A 23,472-nucleotide genomic window follows, 5' to 3' on the forward strand; every position below is an offset into this window, starting at 1 on the left:
GTGAGCTTGGTTCAGAGATGGAGGTAGGCGCTGGCAGTCCAGCAAGGGAAGAACAAACTGCTGCTCATGACCTGCAGGTGAGTCAGGTAATCACCTTTGTTAAAATCCCAAATTAAAGCAGGAAGCAGACTATCTTTCCCAGAATCTTTTTTTTGGGGGGGTGGGGGGGATGGGTGGCACAACAAGAGAGTGGGAAGAACTGGTTGGTGCACATAGGAAGAAGAAAACTGTGTTACAATATGGTCCTAGTAACTCAGCATCCTTTCTTATAAAGGGAAAGCTATCATCTTCTAGAGTTCATAGAAAAGAGAGTAGAAAGGAGATTTCCAGGGGCCTAAAGGGCAGAGACACTGGGAGATGTTATTACTATGAGCAAATGTGTTTTGGACTTTAACATAAAACATTAAGAACAAAATTGCCTTCTGTAGCCATACTGCCCCAAGAGTAGAAGATAAGCAAGATCAGGCCTTGTTAGAAGTTGGATGAGAGACTGCTGGGAATATTGGATCTTATAGCCACCGACAGTGACAATCTATGCTCCAACCATCTCACCTTCTCTGAGCAACTAATGGACACACCCACGTCAGCACATAGCTTCTTGGACTGCTCGAGGCAGAGTGGAGTGGGGCAGGAGGAAGATTAAATCTAACTGGAGAGTACGCATGTGGGGCTCGGATGTTCTTGAGTTGCAGGCGTTTGTTAGCGTGTGCGAGCTACATAAAAAGAGGGAAAGGAAGGGCAAAGTTGGAGAGGAAAGTCTCAAAGACTCAGAGTACTTTTCTATTTAGAGCAACTGGGAAGGATGCTCAGCCAACATCTCCGCTGAAATGCTGGAAGAACAGTTTAAAATCTCTAAAAAGTAAATGCATTAATGAAATGGGAAAGGAAGAGTTAATTAAAGGACCAAAACCAAAAAAAATCCAACCAACCAAAGACCCCCAAAAGCTGAAATGGAAAACTTTAATTGCAGCACAGAGGGCTGCCTTTAAAGCGAGTGGGCACAAGAAGTGGACATTTACCAAGCCCTGTGAGTTTAAACTTTGGCTTTCCTGATCTTGGAGAGACGATGATACCCAAAGGCTGGAGAAGGTAAGGACGTAAAAGGACACTGCTACCCATGTCCCAGGTTCCAATAATTTATACCCGTAGTGCAAGGAGAGTAACAGCAAACCTTCGCCCCCCCCCCCCCCCCCATCTTCCAGGGGAACTGCCTTTGTCAAAACACTCCTCTGGGAAGGGGATTAGAAATCTTCTCTTTGGAGTTTGCAAAGTCTATAAAATCTCTTTAAAACCATATAAAATAGAATGTAAAAATAACATTAGGTTAATTCTTAGGCAGCTCTCTAAAGGGATTGGACTTCAGCCTAAGCTTCAAGGGATTCCAGTCAGTGCTAAGAAATGTGAGCTTGTGGACAAATCACACAAAAAGTAAAGGACAGAAGCACAGAAAATACTTAGTAAATCAGACCCACTGACCTTAGGTAGTGGACTCAGCAGGTATAGGCTGCAAAAAGTATCTTTATCAGACTAAATACCCAAATTGAAAATATGAGTAAAGGCACTGGCTGCCTCCATGTGACCACATGAAGAAAAATCAGAATAAGGGGAAAATAGCCTCTGTTTCAGTAGGAGAAATGGGAGGAAACTCAGAAATCCTCACAACAGTGATAGTGTACAAAAGTATGGAGAAAAAGATGGGCAGAAAAGAAAACAAGACAAACTCGCTCCAGCCACGAGATGCCATGGTAGGGGGCAAGCAAACAAAAGACACCTCCCAAAAGGTAAGCCACAGCTGGCCCTAACGAAGTGATGGGTGCAGATTGGGCCAGCAGTTAAGAGCACTCGCTGCTGCTGTAGAAGATTAGGGTTCAGTTCCTAGCACCCACAGGGCAGCGCACGACCATCTGTAAGTTCAGAAATATAAATAGCAAGTCACCTGTGGGTTTGGACATAAATCTAATCAACTCTGGTGTCTAGGTAATATATTGTGGTGGGGTACAAATACATTAGGTGACGTCATATAGGAAAACAAGGGGATCATCTACATTTATCAGATTATCGCTAGGGACTGCAAATGTGTATAGTTAAAATAATTTTTTAAAAGAAGGAAAGATAAAGTAGAAATCTAAAATCGTAGTGTTTTAGGGAAAGGGGAGAAGATGGGATGGAGTTGAGCACAGAAGACTAAAAGTCAACGTGTTGCAGCACGCTCTTTTGCTCAAACCGGATTGCTCCCATGCTCAGTGTGTTCCGTACATGGTGGCCGTCTTAGATATCTATATATCTATTTGACAATTAAAAATCCCAAAGGATAAGGCTGTCCTGAAGTCTAGATGTACTGAACAGCTCATAAATATCAGTTACTGCCCTGAAGGCTGGAACCCATGACTCCAGGCAGAAATGGTTAGAGTCAGCCTTTCAGAACAGAAAAGGCTCTTGGGCAGGGAACTTAGGTAGGGGTTGATCTGGACAATGACATGGGCAGAGAATGTGAGGAGGAGACCTGTGTGACCAATGACGAGTAAGTTCCAGAAGCCTTGCGAGGCAGCTTGAATCACTAGGTAAACAAACTCTACACTGAAAGGACATTTCATTCATCCTTGTGATCTGTTGGGTAGAAAACAAAACAAAAATATGCTTTGATTTCTTTTAAAGGAAGAATTTTATGAAACATTTTAAGCTAAAATAGTTTTTACAACCCCTTCTTACCCAATTTCCAGCCTGTGGGCCACACCTTACTGAAACAGGAGACTAGGTGGTGAAGCTGACTCCTGCCTTTGCCGCCCTTGTCCTGGGTCTGCCCTCTCCAGTTCCCTGCCTCTGAGCGTGTTTACCAAACTTGCTGTGCAAGAAGGTGCAATAAGAGTGTTCTGGGTCACAAACGGGTTAGGCAGTGGCCTCAGGAAGGAAGAAGAGGAGAAAGGAAAGGCCACACTGCAGAAACTGTTGTGGCTTCTCCCAGCTACAGTTACCTGCTCCATCAGCCACGGTGACATCTGAAGAATTATTAGCCTGGCCCTGTGGCTGAAGAGCTGCGTCTCAGGTCAAGGTGAGTCAAGCCTGCCATCTGGTCCTGGCTCCAGGCTCCTAAGCTGATGGCTTTGAAATGGTCCTTCCAGGAGCATCTTTGCGCCCTAAGTGACAGGAGGGCACTCACAGAAATGTGCTCCATATGTCTCCTGATCCAGAGACACCACGCACTAAGGAGCAATCATGAAGCAGGAAGATATTTTTTAAAAAAGCTTTGAAGGGCTTTCATTTGAGGTGTGCTCATTTGAGAAGCAGACACTGATTACCCAAACTCTAGGCAAAAAACTTGAAGAGGAGAGGAAGCTGAGAAGATCGAGATTTTTAAAAAGTTCAGGACTCTGGACTTCAAAACATGTGGCTACTTCATTTCCCATTAAATAGTACCAGAGATGGGAGGAAAACCCAGCAAGGATAACTTCATGGAAGATAGTTAATTTTCAGGAGAGGAAATGAGGTAGCCTGAGTATATAGCGTACTGCAGTGGGTGAGGAGTGGAAATGTCTGGCTTATATTAACAGTTAGATGGCAAAAAATGCAAAATTGCTATATATCTCTGAGGGCTGGAAGAGGCCAGGTGAGGATGTCATACGTGGAAATGGCACACAGGGTACTCTGGCATGAACTTGCCAGGGATGTGTAGAAATGCACATTTTTAAGTGAGTTACTTTTATTCTCTGCGTATGTAGGTGCGGCTGATGACTGTATGCGCACCACGTGCATGCAGTACCTGCAGAGGCCAGAAGAGGATGTTCAGTCTCCTGAAACTTGAGTTTTAGGTGGTTGTCAGTGACCCAATACCAGGTGTTGGATCCTCTGGAAGAGCAGCAAGTGCTCTTCCTTGCTGAGCCATCTCTTTAGCCCAGCAATGCACACTTTTGATGAGAGCAATAAATGTGGAAATAAAGGTTCAGAATGCAACAAAATACTTCCGAATCTGTAATTATAATTCTCATGGTCAGGGTCAGAACTGTTTGTTAATTTCTCACAGAACGCATAGATTTTTGATGTGAGCTGCAGTGCACAATGGAAAAGTTTAAGGAGAGATGGGATGAGTGGGCTTTGAAATTATAGGGGGGGAAAGAAGAACATTGTAGAAACAAAGAATTATGATCACACTTTTAGTCATCAACCAACAGCCACGACAGGCACCTGCAGGGTACAGCCAGGATGCCAGGGTTTAAATTATGCGAGGCAAATCATGACTTGACTTCTTTGTCTGCAAGAGGCATAATAGGATAAATCTCACAGTTTTAAGGGATCAGTTGACTTATAGATGTAAATAGACATAAAACATAAATCTTTGCCCAGTAAGTAATAAATGTTTTGTAGACTTCAATGGTAGCGCTCAATAAAATTTCATAAAATAAAGTTTAACTTTTCTACATTTCTGCCATCAAGATTTTGCTGTGCTACCATCTACCCACCCAGACCCTTCGAGTCGTTTGGTTCTTCTACACTGACCCAGGCAGGCTATTGCATCCTGCTTGACTTCATTAGCACTTATGATTTTGAGAAAGAAAATTGCTCAGCCACTCAAATTTTAAACTTCTGGATATTTTAAAATCAATACTGGCTATATGATAATGAAATTATCCTTTAAATAATTCCTCAGGACCACCTTTAATTAACAAACAGAAATTCAGTTAGCAAACTCGAGAAGTATGGGAAGTTAGACATTTTCGAAGAGAAAGATGTGTTTTATTTGTTTAAAAAAGAAAAAAAAGCCCAGCCAACTTGGTGTAATCAGCTGTTTGCCTTTAGGCTCTCAGCCCCCTCAATCAGGGTGTCAGGGAAAGGGGGCGGGGCTAAATGACTGACAGTGTCCAAGAAGAGTGTCCAAGGATTGCAGCTCAGGCAGCAGCAACCAGCCCCTCACCTTCTTATCTCTAACATAAACACACAAGCACTCACCAATTCTATTTATTTTATACTTAAAAATCTCAAAGCCAGGCCTGAGCCCCTGGACTGGCAATGGACTGGACCATCATCCTGAGCTGACATAAAAAATCTACCACGCGGCTACGTAATTCACAGTGTGTGTCTGTCACCAGCGAATGATGGCTCTTGGCAGGCAGCCCTCTGCTGGCTTGGAAACAAGAGTGGACTTGTATGTCCAGAATAGAGGCAGGCCGTGCCACCATGGATATCTACTTGTGGTGCTGAGCTCATAGGTAGAGGTACGGTCTGAGGAGGTCGTCTACCCACTAAACCCCTTCAGTCTAGTGGCAGCTCAGCAGGCTTAGCACGTAGGGCTTCTTCAGGACAAGGAACAAATAGGATTTTATAGGTCTTGAGTGACCCGAAGGAAGAACCCCTAAAAAGGTCTACTGAGAAATGACAGCTCATCTAATTGTAATTGTTCCTAAGCATCCTATGGTATAGACAAAGGCAGAGTCTTTAATGTGGGGCTTTGTTAAGCCACAGCTTTTCTTAGAAACCACAGCTCATCCTGTAGCCCGTAGCTCTGGGCCCTCAAGTTGTCAGGTTCATTTGAAAAAATGAGTAGTGTTTCAGAATGACAGAATTCTGCTGGTGTGTGTGTGTGTGTGTGTGTGTGAGTGTGTGTATGTGTTTGTGTGTGTGCATGTCTGTGTGTGTGAGTGTATGTATGTGTGTGTGAGTGTGTGTGTATGTGTGTGTATGTGTTTGTGTGTGTGTATGTCTGTGTGTGAGTGTATGTATGTGTGCGTGTGTATGTGTGAGTGTATGTATGTGTGCGTGTGTATGTGTGAGTGTATGTTTGTGAGTGTATGTGTGTGTGAGTGTATGTATGTGTGTGTCTGAGTGTATGTATGTGTGTGAGTGTATGTATGTGTGCGTGTGTATGTGTGAGTGTATGTATGTGTGTGTGAGTATGTGTGTGTGTGCTCGTACACACATGTTAGCATCACAGGTGCACACTGAGTGTCTTCCTCAGCTGTTGGCTTCCCTGTTAATTTTGAAGCAGCTTCTCCCTGAACCTGGAGCTCACCAGTGGAGCTAGGCTGACTGACCAGTGAGCACCAGGGAGCCTCCTGTCCTTATATTCCCGGGACTGGGTCACAGCCATGGTTATGGCTGATGTGGGCCATGGAGATCAGAAGTCCATACTCAGGCTTGTAGTGAGCACTATTCCCCTGAGCCGGCTCCCCAGCTGTTGGCTCTGATTTCTGTGAGATTTCAAATGGCTCTGTTTCTTTTCTTGGTAGCGCTGCAGGAGGAACTCATTTCCTCCTTTCTCTAAGAAAGTGGTTGCTGATCTCAGGCTTTGTATTAATTCATCCATTTGTTTTCTTTTTTTTTTTTTTTTTTTTTTTTTTTTTTTTTTTTTTTTTTTTTTTTTGGTTTTTTCGAGACAGGGTTTCTCTGTAGCTTTGGAGCCTTTCCTGGAACTAGCTCTTGTAGACCAGGCTGGTCTCGAACTCACAGAGATCCGCCTGCCTCTGCCTCCCGAGTGCTGGGATTAAAGGCGTGCGCCACCACCGCCCGGCCCCATCCATTTGTTTTCAGTTACTGAAGAGATACCTGCCAGAGTTATAGTAACAGGGACACAGAAGAAATGCTAAAATGGGTAAATAAAAGTAAAAAAAAATGAAATACATTAACTTTTACACAATTTGATGAATATATCCACTTTCTAGACTTTTCTCTTTTGTTCTGTTTTGTTTTTTAAATATTTATTTATTTATTTATTATGTATACAATATTCTATCTGTGTGTATGCCTGCAGGCCAGAAGAGGGCACCAGACCTTATTACAGATGGTTGTGAGCCACCATGTGGTTGCTGGGAATTGAACTCAAGACCTTTGGAAGAGCAGGCAATGCTCTTAACCGCTGAGCCATCTCTCCAGCCCCTTGTTTTTGTCTTTTTGTGGGGCTTTTTTTTCCCTATATTTTCTCTGTGTAGCCCCAGCTATCCTGGAACTTGCTCTATAGACCAGACTGGCCTCGAACTCAGAGACCCACCTACCTCTTCCTCCAAATGCTGTGCAACCATGGCTTCTAGACTTTTCTTATTGCTTGACTTTGAAGCTAGTTTAGAAGTTTCAGGCTATTTGTAAACTCCGCAATGACATTTAGCATTTACTTACCAGCACACAGTATCTTGCATACAGCAATGTGGTGATCTTGAAGCCTGCCAAGAGAATCAAAATAAACCTTTTCAACATCAATGACAAATATCTGGAAGTGGGCGCATGCGTAATTCAGTTTCTGAATACGTTTCCCTAGAGCACTAGTCTGGCTCACAGGATCAGTTGGTGCAAACTGAGACGAGCTTCACGGCTCACACCATCCTTCTTACCATTGCCTGACTTGGGAGGGAGGCACAGACATTTAGAACCTAAAGAAAATAGAAGGATTGGGTTTGTAATCCTAATGTTACAAAATTCTGATGACAGCATTAATTAGAGTTCATTATACTGTTGGCAGCAAGAAATGCAGTCTTTCTCAAAAATGGAGAAGTCAAAGTCTGGGGACCGGAGAGACAGCCCAGTAGTCAAGAACACTGGGTGCTCAGTCATGAGGACTGGAGCTCAGATCCCAGCACCAAGAACTGCCCATTCCTCCAGCTCCAGTGGACCTGGTGCCCTCTTCTGACATCTTAGGGCACCCGCACACACGTGTGTATCCACTCACATTGGCACACACACAAACGCACATACACGCACACATATAGTTAAAAAACCTTTCAATTTCTTTTTTTTTTTTTTTGAGGTTTTAATGATGGTCTAAGTTGACACAGCTCCTCAGAGTTACATGGCAGGAGCTAGACATGTGCTCTTGAACATCCAGTCCACCATGGCCTAACATGAAATCGCTCTGTGTCTATTTTTATTTCTGGGGAAGAAAGTAACCATCCCACCCCAAAATAGAAAAAATTGACTAGTGACTCTATCGTACACACTCACATTCCAGTCTACTTCAGGCAGAAGGGCTTGTACTCGGGTCTCAAATCGGAAGGCACCGAAACGCTAATGGACGCGTTTTTCCTGGGGAAAGGGGATCCTAATTTTCACCTGGTACAAGTGACAAGATGACTCCAGAGGGACCAATAAAGACCGTGAGCAAAGACTAATGGGGTCTAAGTACTGAAGGTGTTTATAGATTAACCCTGACAGGAGGCAATATATCTCCTCCCAGGAGACCTCAATACAGTCAGCCGGGAGCGGGGTCTTTATTTATGAGCACAGTAGATTCCCCCCCCCCCCCGAAATAAATCCAGTAATAACTTTAAGTGAAGCACTTGACTTAGCAAGAAGCGGAACATGCCCTGCAGACCATTTCATCCACACCGTTATGTGCACAGCCCGCATTGCTTCCCCTGCAGCTGATCTTGTGGGATCACAATGGGCAAACAGTGCACGTCTATACAAAGCATTTTGTACTCTAAAACCTGCATGCTCCAAGAGAGAGAAGATGAGCCGGATGAATGGTGGGCAGAAAGGCCTCAGAGCTGGCTCATTTCTGGCTGCTTTATAGTGTGGCTTCTCACAACAAATTTCATTTGAAGCCAATAGGTTAGAAAAGAACTTATATTATATACTATGTATAATATATTTATAATAGCTTTTAGGACAACATGATTTTTTTTTTATGTGGATGCTACAGATTCAAACTCGGACCCTCCTACTTGTACAGTGAACATTCTTACTCACTGAGCCATCCTCTCACCCTTCATTCTGAAGCTATATTGGTTTTGTTCTGGCCCCTGGTTTTGCTAGTAAACAACCCTGGACATCAGCCTCTATAGTGTGACTATTAGCCAGCAAAATGCAATGCCTGTCCCATCCATTTCTGCAATTAAGCCCACACAGTGCACGCTTGGAGTATCTACTCCATGTGTGATGAACAACACACTGTGTTTTCAATCAGGGCCCAACTGCCTCCAGCCCCTGCCAACAGAACGTTCTTAGGTTCCTCCAGTGCAAGATTCTGTTGGTGTGGGCTTGGAAAACAAAACCAAGATTTAATCCTATCGAAAGCAAAATACAAACGAAAGGTTAAATGTCCCAAATAATCACCTCACGTACTTGAAAGCTATCAGCAGAAGCAAATGGGCACGATCTACAGTGCCCCAGAAGCACATTGCCTGGTAACGCTGTCCTGGGAAATCACAGGCTCTGACTGAATGGGGAAAATGGCCGGGCTTTCTCTGACCCAAACGCAAGCACTTCTCTAGGACAAAATAAACTAAACAGCTGAAAACAAAAAAAACAAAACAAAATAAAATGATGAATTGTGGAAAAGAACATCTCTCATTTTATCCTCCTTTAACATGTTGCTTTTTCAAATGTGGAAAAGCATTGTAGCCATCAAAACGATGAGAAAGTTTATACCATTGTAACACTTGTCATCCCGGGCAAAGGTGAGAAGGGACAGCTGCCAGCAGCTAAGTCCTTTCTGTGGCTTAGATACTGTGCTGTCCATCGCAGACAGAAAACTGTGGGGTGTTGGCTTTATCCCCACTCTAGAGATGAGAAGGTTGACGGTTGTAAAGGTTAAATAACCTGCCAAGGTCATATACTCTGAAAGGGGTGTATTGAGAATTTCAAGAACACTTTGACCCCGAGGGTATTTTTCAAAACCATTTGCCTGCGAACCTATGACCACAAACCCGAATATCTCCAAATGTATCAATACACAGAACGACATGATCCATGGATGTTCACTGAACCGTTCTCGGGCGTCCCTTAAAATCGCTCTCTCGGCGCGCACTCTTCCACTTTACTTGTGAATTTCTACCTATCTTGGTCTGAAGAAAATTCATCAAATCCCACCGTCCTCTCTGTCTATACTAAAGAGAGACTACTGAAAAGTCAGCAGACTAATTCAACGGGACAGTCCTACCATTTTCACCCTGAAAGATAATTGCTCACAACTGAATTCTCTCTAGCCCTCAAACTCCAATAATTCAAGCCAGAACAGCTCTCCTGCCAGACTCTATCAAGGGTGGGGGGGCTTCCCGTCTCCTGCCAGATAATTACAGATTAGATACTGCCTCTTGCTAGGATTTCTCTCTTTCGCCTTCACCTCTTATAAAAGAAGAAACTTTAAAGATTAGGGTTTTTTTTTTCCTTCTTCTTTTTTTTCCCTCTAAAGCTGGGTACACCAACTGGCATGGGCTGTATTAAAATCAGGAGAAAGCTCAGTCAAAAAGCCTTTCGGAAGGCAGGCGTTCTGGTTAATATGCACCGACATGAAAGGCTTTCTTTTCATCCTATACAACTACAGTGTGTGTAAATTGCAGGGGGCTCATTGGCATAAATCTCGGCTGCGACCTCTGAGGTAAACTGGATTTACATTACTTTCTGACAAGAATTAAATGAAGGCCTTGTGGATATATGAACAGCCTTCTAGGCTGCAACAGATGGGCATGGATGTGTTCCCTAGGAAAACTATCAGTGACATCTGTGTCCTCCAAATTCTGGTGGTCTCAGCCAATTAACGGGGGGAGGGTGTGCGGGGAGGTGGGGGGTTGGGAGGCCAGTGCACAGCCCCCAGCCAAAACCGAGGCAGAAGTGTTTGTGTTTGGAGATGGGATCAGGCTGGCCTGCAGCCGCGAGGTTAGCACTTCATAGTCGCCATCCGAGATGGGGAATGTGGCTTACAAGCTGTTTGTATACCACAGTGAGGATAATATGATTTTTTTTTCTCATTTGACCGGAGGAGATGGTCCTCTCTTGCAGCTGATATCATATTTCAGTTCAATCTCTTTGAGGGTGTTTACTTTTGTCTCCTCTGAGGCAGGCTCATGGTGCTGCTGGCTGCCAGCTTTGGTAGTTCATTTGCATGCCACAGAGCAGGTGAACTCTAAGGCAACACAGAGATCCTACCCCTCCCCCCTCACAAAAAAAAAAAGCGCGCCTCTTTAAACCCCACCAAATCCCTCCTCCTTTGACCGATTTCGCAAGGAGAGCCAAATCAAGGTTTCCAGGTTTAAATGACCGTCAAGAGAAATTACATCAGAGTCCTGTAATGAAGGGGTTGTTTATGATACAGAGCTGTGGATGCTGAATCCTGCTGTCCCCACTGAGCAGACCTCAGAGGTCAATCTCTGTCTGTGAGAGGGAGAAAGAACAGGAGATAAACTCAAGAGAAGCGAGGGTTCCTCTTCAGCCCTTCTTTCTCCTTATCTTTGCATCTCAGTCTATTTGTCCAAAGCACACAGGGAAGGAGACTGAGCCTGGGGAGCTCAAGGAACTGGGGCTGTAGATAGGACACACTTTCCCTTGCCTGGTGTAAGCAGCAAACATGTCCATTCATGTATTGTGAGCCCTGTGCCTTCTGACCCTGCAGTAACAACATGGCTAGAGATCCCCAGTTTTCGAGTCTGAATTCTGTTTGTACCATTGACCAGATGTGAGAAAGGGCCTCCTTACTTGGGTTCTATGAACCTCAGTTTCCTCATGGGTAAACCTGAGCTAACCATACTATCTCCCTCTCAATCAGGATGAATGGACAAACATGGAGTGCCTGGCATTGCTGAGAAAGCTATGGGCATCTTGGTGCCTAGGAAGCACGGGTTCCCTGGTGCCAAACCAGCTTTTCAAAACAATGGTACTGTTAAACTACAAGCATTTTGGAAAATTCAAAACTGATTTTTTTTTTTTTTCAAAAGAAGCAGTTTCTATTCTTTTGGGAGCCTAAGGACATGATTTGACAGCCTGTGTTAAACATGTTTCAACATGCTTACAAGTCAGGGGCATAACTTGGTAGCAGACATGAGCCCCTAGGTTTGCATTCCCAACACTGGGAGAAGAAATTACATATTTTCCTGAATGACTTAGACTCCAAAATTATGGCATGCCAAACAAATTTACTAACCACCAAAACTCCCTAGGTATTTTGAAATCGCGAGAAATAAGAGCACCCGGGACAAGAAAACTCAGATTAAGCTGTTTAAACTTTTCTTAATTGCGGGAATGAACACCAGCCGTTTGCTCAGTCCAAAATTGACTATTATATGTGATGTTTAAGAAGCAAATGGTTGATCGTGATACTTCTCATAGAAACTATTTTACCCTGCATTTCCGGTGTTGTTGAAAACACAGCGATTTCAAGTATCCATGTCTTGAAACAGCAAGAGCAGAAGGAATTGAAGAGCAGGGAAGTCTCCAGAAAGAGAGCCTGCTCCCCAGATCAAAAGTGTTCCTGCACTGAAGCTTTTGTTCCCTCCCTTTCTGATATTTTATTTTGAAGATTGTTTTTGTATGATGAAAAATTTAAACACACAGTCAAGTTCAAAGGATAATGAAGTCTAATTACCCTGTGCAGAACATTTGCCATACATGCTTATCTACATATGCGTTCAGGCGTGTGTATGGATTAGAACTATTTGAAAGCAAATTAAAGATGCCACAAAAAAACATTCTTCTTAAATCACCCAGACTATTTCTCCTATGAGCAATGACATTTTTCTGCATTAAAATATTTTGTACTGATTCCCTGAGAACTTCACACAGTGTATTTCGACCATATCACCTCCTTGCTCCTCCTTCTGTCATCTCCCAGACCAGCCCTGGGCTATTATTACTTTAAAGGAAATTTTCACGTATAACCATAGAGATTTTTATCCTCTTGTTTTTCTGCTTTGTATAATCTTCCATCAATCCAATTATATGAACTTAATCAAGCTAACCCTCAGCCCAGGGGAAGATTGTTCCCGGTGGAAGCCAAATTATTCATCAACAAAGAGGCCCTGCTATCCCTGCACAGTCCCTGTGAGCTGGCCTTCAAAATCGTGGGCACAATGGGGGCGGGGGGGGGGTGCGAGACGACCGTTGGCACCATTTTTTGTATAGAATTTTTTTTCCTTTATTGGGCTGCAATATCAAACGTCGTTTTGTCTTATTCTGTTGGTACCAATATCAGTGTGTGTCCGCAAGCAGCAGAGGGGCTCTGTTGCTCAGGGATTCAGCAGAGGCTCAAGGGGGGAACAAAAGCACCTGTTGTTCGGTTCTTAGAAGCGGCCAGTTGGCTACAGCCCCCAACTCCTCCTTAGGCTCTTCCAACACTGCATCTCACACATCCTTACTGGATGTAAAAGGAGAATAATTGAGGAGAAGATCAATAAATTTAAAAGCTCTTTAAGGAAAGACATAATGAATTTGGTACAGCACATATTTTTAGATCAAAGTTGCCTTTGAAGTGACAGAGCCCTAATCCCTAAACTGCGGAAGTACTTCCTCTCGCAACCACAGTGCTTGTGGTCAAATAAAATGGAAGTTAAGGAAATTATCTTTATCTCAAAATGGCCAAAAGAAGCCATCACCTAGTGACAGCCTTGTCACAAGCGACAATTGGGGAAATTGTCAGGAAAAGGCCTAACAAGCAGAGGAGTGGGCTCACTGTTTGCACTAATCTGGCCATGTAGCCCCCCACACACAGTCCCAGTCAGCTTGCTAAGTGAAACAGCTAAGGCTTTGTCAGAGCTAACACGGAGTGGAGAGTGCAGTCTTTCATGAATATGTATCACCGTCCCTCTGTGTCCACAGATAAACCCTTCAAAACTTCGATAAACACACACACACACACACACACACACACACACACCATTTCTAACCAACAAAAACTAAGGAAGCGTAAGCTCCTCAGTCAAGTGCAATGAGGTGATGATAACCAACCAAAGCTCGCACATCAGACTTCGAGCCACGGGCACTGGGTTCCATGTGTTTGCTGGTTCTCTCTTTCCCAGCCATGGAGATGAAGTCTTTAGGGGGTTTTCAATCTCCGGGAACCATGTGCATGGACACAAGGCTGCTGGAGGCAGCTACATGGGTTGCAGTCACAGCCTTGCAATGGATTCACCTTGACCATGCCAAAGAGGCTCTGAAACGGAAATACTAAGTTGGAACCAACATATGTATCATCCCCCCCCCCCCCCCAAGCACACAGCAAGCTTAAAAACAAAACCAGCAAATCTCAAATATGGACGAGTGGAGACACAACCTGGGAAGTCATGAGGCGGTGTTTTCCAACACTGAGCAGAAGGACACTGTACTGGCAGAGAGAGAGAGAGAGAGAGAGACAGAGACAGAGACAGAGACAGAGAGAGACAGACAGAAAATTCTAAAGTGAAGTTACAGCAATGTATTTACTGCTTTCTACAAGGATCGAGTATTTTACATTCACCCCTGGGGGCAGATAGACCTAGTAAAATTCTTTTTAAATGACTGTCTATAAACAGCCTTTGATTTTCTGCTTACTTTGGAGTTGAATTTAGCTTAAATATGAATGCACATATATTTAACTTCATCTTTTATCCAGGCAGATACACGAGGCAGAAAAAAAAAACTAGCCCTTCTGATAAGATGAAGTTTGGTTTCCCACTGTGGGAGGGACAAAGCTGAGTTTGGAAGGGATTTGATATTACGAAATGTTTGCCGTACACATTACCATCTCATTAGCATATTCAGCTCTACATGAAATCCAGCTTTGAATGCTCTCAGCACGCTGGGCTAATCCTCTTTAAAGAGCTACAGGCGATATTACATGTGGCCACAGCAGCAACCATGCCATCGCTGCCTCACTTTGAAGACCATGAACAGAGTCCTCTTGTGCGGCTGTCTGTACTGGCCTCATAAACCGCTGCTTTCTGTGTTGTGAGACCCTTCTGTTTGCTTCAAGGAGAATTACGAGGCCCAAATCCAGGTCGCATTCTGAAGGCTGCGCAGCACTTGAAGGGGAGATATTCTGCTGCCTTCTCTCTGCCCTAAGTGTCCATCCACACTCTTTTCAACTAAGATTAAAATGAACTAGATCCAAGTATTTGGGGTCCTTTGATTAGGATCAAGTGCTAACCACATGCTCTGAGTAGGGACTCTGTTCCCGAATAAGGCTCAGTGATGTCACCAGCCTTGCCCCTGGACTCTCACATGGGATAGCATTAAACTTGCTTGCAGTTTGTAGGTAGCTCGCTTTCCCACAAAGACAGGTGAACTGACCACATCCAGCGAAGTAGCAGTTAAATAATGCAGGGGTTGAAAGTCAACACATGGGACACACTAGAAACTGTACAGCACTGCAGAAAAAGCACACGTGTGTGTTTGTGTTGTGTGTGTGTGTGTGTGTGTGTGTGTGTGTGTGCGTTTGAGCTAAAGATAAAGAAAGAAAGCTGGTGAGATGGATAAGCAAAAGGTATTGGCTGCAAAGCCTGAGGACCAGAGTGGAGGGAGAGAACTGACTCTCACAAGATGTCCTCTGACCTCCACATGGGCACTGGCACACATACACACCACATACACATACACACCACACACATGCACCCCATACACATACATACCACACATACACACTCCACATACACATACATACCACACACACATACACAGACAAAATTCACTCACTCCAAATACATATACATTCTCTCTCTCTCTCTCTCTCTCTCTCTCTCTCTCTCTCTCTCTCTCTCTCTCTCTCTCTTTCTCTCTCTTTCTCTCTTTCTCACACACACACACACCACACAAATACATACATATCACACACCCACAACACATACACACCACTATAAAACCAAGACAGTTCTATACACAAACAAGGCAAACCGTGCTTTCTTTACTTTCTGATAACTAACTTACAAATATATAATTGGTCATAAAGTTGTTAGCTTGCAATTTTGAAAATTAACGAGTAAAAACTGATATGACAGTTGGTTATAATGTCATGTGATCTTGCTTGAGGCCCACCCAGTAAGTTCTACGACTGCAAAGCAAGTGGCCATTCTATTTCCATGCCAAATGATGAGTTTCTTTCCGTTTGATTACAAACCCAACCTGCACCATCACTTTTGAGCAGGAAACTTGGAACTAGATTTTGTGCTCAGTTCCAAGCTTCTCTGACTCAGACAGTCCTCTACAAAACATCTTACTCTGATGCTTCATTCCTTCCCTTGGTTCGGCACATCTGTGTCTTCCAGTGAGGAGAATTTGAAATGTTCTTCAAAATGTATGCAGTTAAAAGCACACTTTTTTCAGTAGTATTCTTTCTTAAACGTGTCCATTTGTTTTATAAGGAAAGCATTCGGGACTAGGATGTGAGATGGGACTAGGATGTGAGATTTCGAGGGGGTTGGTCAGTAAATAGAAATGGGGGCCAAATCCACCCCCAAGTGGACACTTTGGCTCCAAACTGTTTATTTTTCAAATCCCAGTTGTGAAGCTGTAGGTGACCTATCAAGCGGCTGGTAGAATTCCTGCCTTGGTTCCCTACAGTTCTCTCCATCATGGAGCATGAAGGACGAGTGGGAGATTGCTTTCCCAGTGACAGGAATGTTGATCCATTAACCTAATTGTATATTTTGCCCCAGAGGAAAAATACCCACAGTGATGATTCATACAAACAAATCCCCGAGTTTTGGTGAGAGGAGGAAGAAGCTGGGGAAACAAGATGGAAAGACTGAAGACAAGACGGTTTAAGGCATGCGTGCATGGATCCCTCTACTCCTTGGCGAGAAGCACTAAAGTTAGTAGCGTTTTCACTGGGGCGGTGGTAGTGGTAATGGGCTTTCAACTGAAGACCTCATGTTGGTTAGACAGACATTTTGCCACTGAGTGAAACTCCCACTTTATAATTTGTAATTTAGTAGATTACAAATCCAGCCTCACGATCAGCTGCAAAACCGAGGACTATTGCCAGAGCGCACACTTTCTTGCTGGTGCAATGTGGTGTAGTTTCACACATGGGTTCCGTTTTTCTCTCTCCTTGACGTCTGTTGCTTTATGTGGGCCATGCTGGTGCTTAGCTCTATAGTTTAGTGCATAATGGAACATACGTAATACTCAAAGAACTGTTATCAAGCATCCCATTCCTCTTCTTTAAGTATTCTACAGTAAATTCTTGCTAGAGATGCCTTCTAAGAGTGTGTGTGCATCTCAGACAAATTGACACACTTCCTTGGAAAGCTGATGAGAACTGCATGCTTCAACATGCTTCCCTTTTGACTTGGTTATCAGGGAGCTCAGCATGTCTAGGCATTCCTGTTGGATCGGTCCACCTCACCTCCCAGGGTATTGTTTTTTTTTTTCCTAAATACCTTACTGTACAAGTTTCTTTTCCTCTCTGGCGTATGTGTGTGTGGTGCTCGTGCATGTGTGTGGGCATACAGATGTGTGACAGCTGGTTGTCCTCCACCTTATTCATCAAGACAGCGTCTCCCAGTTGAAGCTAGTCAGCTTGCTCTGGATATGCCTTGTCTCTGTCTTCTGAGAGCTGGATTTATAGGCAACTGTGCCCATGTGCAAGTAACATGGGGTGTGGGGATCTGAACTCAGGTCCTCACACTTGTACAACAAACACTTTAAACACTGAGCCGTGTCCCTCAGTCCCTTCCATTCAGGTTTTCTGATTAATTTCTCCTCCAGTCATTTATGTACATTTTAATAATGCCTACCATTCCAATTCCAGTGCCTAACTAGCAATATAAGAAGTAAATAAGCCTTGCCCTTGGTGAGGGTCCATTGTTCCCCTTAGCAGCTTTGCTACACAATCGCTTGTCTATTTAACTAGTCTTCATTGAGTGTTTGCATGGACAGACACGGCAGTCCTGTACTCCATCAGTGTGTATGTCCTTGTGTCCTCGAACGTTGCTGTTGTTTCATGCCAGATGTCCCACTGTCTACTCGGGGCACTACGTGGGCATGGCATGGACACTGCTTCTATTTGGATTGTCAATCAATATCTGCTTCTTATCCCTCTTCTTGACCACCCTTCTCTGGTCTGTCTTTCGCTGACGGTATTTTCAAATCCAAGCCCAATCTTTAAAAATAACTTTAAAATGCCCATTTTATTTTAATTGGTATATCTATGCATGCGTCGGGGTGTATTTACAGGGTGAAGGTGCCTGTGGAAGCCACAGACATCAGATCTCCTGGAGCTGCCTAAAGTGGAGGCTAAGAACAGATGCTGGGTCATCTATATGGTCAGTCAGTACATCTTTACTGAGCCATCTCTCCTGAACCCCAAATTCATCCTGATGTAACATCATTTCCAAGTTTTCTGGAAGGTTCACATTGACCATATATAGGTGAGCTGTGTCTTCATGATTGAAAAGCAATCTGCAAACCAAAACCCGCCTCATCCTGAGAGCTAAGGATGCTGCTTTGAAGACATGACACTGGGGGATTTAGGAAACGGCAGAAACAAACAACCCCGAGGTCTCTGGAGACATTAGCTTTTCCTGGGAAATAGGCACCAAAATTCAGTTGTACCTTAGCTTCTTGAGAGCATTAAAATGAATGGATTAGATTAAACATGCTCTATTTATTGTTGTTGGTGGTTATTTATTTATTTAGAGACAAGGTTTCTCTGTGTAGCTCTGACTGCCCTGGAACTCGCTCTACTAGGCTAGGCTGGCCTTGAACTCAGAGATCCCGATTCTGCCACCCAAGTGCTGGGAGTAAAGACGTGTGCCACCACAGACGGCTCTTTTTTCTTTTCCTATTCCTTAGGAAAAAAATATTGTCTCGTATTGGGGTACATTACTCCGTAGGCAGTTGGCTTGTATTTCTAAACTCGTCTTCACCTTGCTCACTGTCATAGCGTCATCTCTAAGCACAAGGATTTCGTCGTCCACAGAGTAGACCCGCAGACATAGGCAGAGAGTGAATGGGTGATTAAGACACTGATCTGTGGACTCCAAACGCTTGTATTCATGGGGAGCCCAGGGTGTGGAGGTGATCATTACAGCCCTGTGATAAATGGCAGGGCAGAGAACCATGGAAGCCTAGAGATGTCCCTCCACCTGACCCACAAGCCAAGAGGCTCTTTGGAAACGGTGACCCTGATTCGTAATGCAGTAAAAGGTCACCCATCTATCATGTTGGGGGAGTTGCTGGCCTTTCACAGCTAAAAAGACCAACAAAACCTCTCGGGCCTCTGCATGAACAGGCAAAGTTTGGGAAGCCACACCGATCTCCCCCCCCCCCACACACAAACCCACAAATAATGGCTTTGCGGCGTGGGGTGGTAAAAATTCCATCTTACTCCATGGTAGAATTTTTAAGAGAGAAAAACGTTTCTCAAGTAGAACAAATAGATTATGTGAGAGTGTTAAAGAGGTCTCTTAGGAGTCCTGAATGCCCGATGTGCCACTCGGGAAATCTCTGTCAGCCAGCAAAACGATGTCAATAAAGGATGGTAATTGGTCTCTAAAGGGTTTACCGTGGGGAGGAGGAAGAACAAACATTCAACTGTGGCCACAAGCAAGCACCAGAGTGCATAATTATTTATCTAGACAGAAAGGTATAGGCACTGTGGGCACAGCCTGGATTTGGGTTATCGAGTACTGGTGTGTCCACATATTGGAGAGGCAGCGCTTCTGCACTACGCAGGGGCTGCTGGGAAAGGAGCCTATGGTCTCTGCACGGCGCACCTTTCCCTTTCCGTAGCCTCAGACACGATAGCAAGTGTGGACTCTCAGCCAGAGCCAAACCTTCCAGCAACCCCTCAACAGTGTGGCACAGAGTAAAACCACTTCCTCAGACAGATAAACAGTCTCTTCAGAGGTTTTCTCTTATCCTAAGGAATCCTTTTGTCGTAAAACCACAATCAACCTTTATGAGAGTACCGGGTTTTTGTTTGCTTGCTTGGTTGGTTGGTTTTAAACGCAAACCCCAGCTTTCTTTGGCTGGGCAGTCGCTGCTTAGGGTTTCTGTTGGCCAAGTTCGCCATCTGCCGGTCACACAGTTAACAAATCGCTCTTAAGGTCTCCAGAAGATGGAACCTCGTAGTTTACACAGGGCTTCTTTAGCTGGAAAGTTTTTATTGATTGTTTGATTGGTTGGTTGATTTGTTGACAGCCATGACTGATGAGTGTTTGTCTTGTAGTTGCTGTCTTGTCAGACATTTATTGTGCCCCCTTTCATTCCCTACTGTTTAGGGAACCGTGTTAGGACGGCAATAGCGAGGAAGCATTCAATTTCAGGGTCAAAGCTATATTTCTACACTGAGGAACAAATCTTCTTTGCATTAATGTTTGGATTACAAAAGCACCGACAACTTACATAACACTCCCCCCACCCCCAGGACTGACCTTTCAGCTTTTAGCACTGAACTAAGAAATTACAGGCACTTAAGGTAAATTTGTGAAATATTGTAACTCTCAATTACTAGAGGTTTGGTGGCTTGACCAAGGCCATAGACCTAGTTCAAGGGTGTGCAACCTCTTAGTTGCCTTCAAGTCATTTTTTTTTTATCTATTTTTCAGACCTATGATGATTGTTATGGCCCTTTAAGCTACAAAGTCCCGCCCTCCTTTATAAGTTTACCTATGTCCTCCAGGGCAGGGGTGTTGGGTTATTGCTTGGTGGGTAGGAAAAAAATGACTCTCCTCTTCCATCTCCTGCACAAGAACGGAGTCTAGAGGCGGAACCTGCACAGGAGTTCCCTGCACTAGCACAAACACAGCCCATTGGTATTCCAGAAGTCTAATGTAGGCCTGCCCTGCTCTCCTCTCCAGAGCTCAGGTTGGCAAATCCCTCCCGACTGGACCTGATCCTTCCTGTAGGCACTAACCGATGCCGTGTGCTACCAACAGTGCCTGGATCATTGTGTACAGAGGCTCTTTCTGCAAAAGAACCCTCACATTAGGATCGGGTTTACATTTTCTTCAGGGGTTGCCTATAAAGGCGGCCGTTGGGTTCTTCTTTTGAACATAATCCCTTTATTTCAGTTGCATTTTAATGTATGCCCTTTTCTCTGTCTCCAAAAATCAAAGATTACCAATGGTAAAAGAGAGGTGTGCCCACTTCTGTAACTCAATGATTTCTGGACAGCTCACTAAGATTTCTGGTTTCCAAGAGGGTACGTACCTGTGTCTCTGGGAACCAGGAGATTTGTGGGACCATGTCTCACGGGGCTCCCAAGTTAGGACGTTCTTAGGTTTAATTTGATTGTGGAAACTAGATGCACCTGACTAGCTTTGGTCTAGGTGGGGTTTGCTGGACAGACACAAGCATGTCTCTTAGAAAGAAGGACAGGAAGTCATCTTGCAGGGGGTGGGGAGTAAAACCAGGAAAAGGAAGCTGTTAGAGCAGCTGTCTGTGTCAGTCTTTCCCTGTGCCTCACAGGGCCTACTAAGTGCCAGGCACCATGTTAGTTGGTAAGGGAACAGAGGTGAAGCCAGCAGGCATATCTGGGTATCCCTTTCCAACCATGCTTCTGATCAGGTCTGCTGACATGACCCCTCCATGACTCATGCCCTCAACAGTGACTCAGCCATGGCATCCTTACCTCAGACATAAAATCTTAAAAGGGCATGAATTCAACAACTCCTAGAGTTGGCTGTACATCCCTGTTCAATCAGAAATCATAATCAAAGGGTTGCTTTTGCAGGTGGACAGCATGGAGCAATCCCAGTAGCAGGAAAGAGCACAGCAAATGCTTGAAAATGGGATGTGGGGAGGAATGGGAGGAATGGCTTGATTACTGACTGGTGTGGGAGGGGCCAGCTCGCAGGGAGTAGTCACCTCGGGGCAGGTGGTCCTTGGTACTATAAGAAGATAGACTGAGCAAGCGACAGGGAGAAAGCCAGAAGTCAATGTTCCTCCATGGTCTCTACCTCTTCAGTTCCTGCCTCCAGGTTCTACCTTGAGCCCCACCCTGCCCCTTTATGATGGACTGATGTGTAAGCTAAATAAACCCTTTTTGCCCCAAGTTGCTTTCAATCCTTGTGTTTGTCACAACAACAGAAACCAAACTAGGACAGAAATAAAAAACAGGTGTCAACTTTACTGGCATAAGGGACTTTTATATCTTTATATCTATATCTTCCACTTTGTAGTCTGCCTACTATAAATTCTACGCTCTTCAAGAACACCAATTCTTTTCTTCTCTACTTTATTTCAAGAACACCAATTCTTTTCTTTTCTATTTTGGTTTTTCAGACAGGGTTTTTTCTGTGTAGCCTTGGCTGTTCCAGAACTCGATCCAGAAACCAGATTGACCTCAAACTCACAGAGATCTGTTGTCTCTGCCTCCTGAGTGCTGGGATTAAAGGTGTGCCCAGTCAAGACAAAATGGCAGCCTACAGAATGGGAAAAGATCTTCACCAGCCCCACATCAGACAGAGGTCTGATCTCCAAAATATACAAAGAACTCAAGAAATTGGTCATCAAAAGAAAATATAATCCAACAAAAAATGGAGAACACACCTAAATAGAGAACTCTCAACAGAGGAATCTAAAATGGCTAAAAGACACTCATAGAAATGCTCAATATCCTTAGTCATCAGAGAAATGCAAATCAAAACAACTCTGAGAGTCCATATCACAACTACAAGAATGGTCAAGATAAAAAACACCATGACAACTTATGCTGGAGAGGTTGTGGGGTAAAGGGAACACTTCTTCATTGCTGGTGGGAGTGTTAGCTGGTACAGCCCCTTTGGATGTCAGGGTGGCAGTTTCTCAGAAAATTAGGAAACAACCTTCCTCAAGATCCAGCAATACCACTTTTGGGTATATATCCAAAGGATCCTCAACCATGCTACAAGGACATGTGCTCAACTATGCTTATAGCAGCATTGTTTGTCATAACCAGAACCTGAAAACAACCTAAATGCCCCTTGACTGAAAAAATTGATAATTAAAATGTGGTACATTTACACAATGGAGTACTACACAGCAGAAAAAATAATGACATCTTGAAATTTGCAGGCAAATGGATAGAGCTAGAAAACATCATTTTGAGTGAGGTAATCCAGACCCAGAAATACTATTATCATATGTACTCACTCATAAGTGGTTTTTAAACACAAAGCAAAAAAACAGCCTACAAATCACAATCCCAGAGAACCTAGACAACAATGAGGACTCTAAGAGAGACATACATAAGATGGATCTAATCTACATGGGATGAAGAAAAAGACAAGATCTCCTGAGTAAATTGGGAGCATGGGGACCATGGGAGAGAGTAGAAGGGGAGGGGAGAGGCAGGGAAGGGAAAAGAAAAAAATGTAGAGCTCAATAAAAATCAATTAAAAAATAAAGGCGTGTGCCACCACTGCCCAGCAAGAACACCAATTCTTAAAAATAAAAGTCTATGACAACTTTCTTCCACCAATGTAAGTTAATAAAAATTTTCTGAGCACTTGCTGTGTGCCCAGGTTTGGAGTGGTTCCAAGGATGAAAAAGGCATGAGAACTTTCAGGGTTCAACATTCAAAAACATATATCAAGACTTCTGTGATCGCAAATGGTTGAACGTCTCTTTGAGGAAGGAGGGATATCATTACATGAGGCTTTGTTCAGAAGACCAGTGGAGGCTATACGCAGAAGGGCAGGAAGATGCCAGTGAGTGACAGGTGGCAGGCTAGATCTGAGGAGCAGAGAGTTGGTGTGGAGAGGTGAATACCTGACTGAAGGAGTGGGGTCGGGGTTGCAGCAAGGCAGAGGTGTGAGTTCTGCAGACCATGTCAGCTGTCCTGAGTTTAGGCTTGGTCCATTGGAAGTTCCCACAGCAGCCTGA

The 23,472-nt window shown here is 44.0% G+C and overlaps 1 protein-coding gene across 7 annotated transcripts in view; it reads right to left on the reverse strand.

The window, feature by feature from the left end:
* The window catches only part of Alpk1 (alpha kinase 1), a 91,337-nt gene that overhangs the window by 56,388 nt on the left and 11,477 nt on the right, over positions 1–23,472 (reverse strand). For 2 of the 7 annotated variants that reach the window (XM_038311029.2, XM_038311033.2), the window contains exons 2-3: positions 7,102–7,145; positions 2,504–2,607 (exon numbers count right to left, since the gene is read on the reverse strand). The gene's annotated coding sequence lies outside the window, so the exon portion shown is untranslated. Of the gene's footprint in view, positions 1–2,503; positions 2,608–2,972; positions 3,135–7,101; positions 7,146–13,635; positions 13,841–23,472 lie in introns of all 7 variants that reach the window. The other 5 variants (XM_038311028.2, XM_038311034.2, XM_038311030.2 and 2 more) reach the window with 4 other exon arrangements.

The sequence above is a fragment of the Arvicola amphibius genome, chromosome 14, assembly GCF_903992535.2.
Source record: "Arvicola amphibius chromosome 14, mArvAmp1.2, whole genome shotgun sequence".
NCBI lineage: Eukaryota > Metazoa > Chordata > Mammalia > Rodentia > Cricetidae > Arvicola > Arvicola amphibius.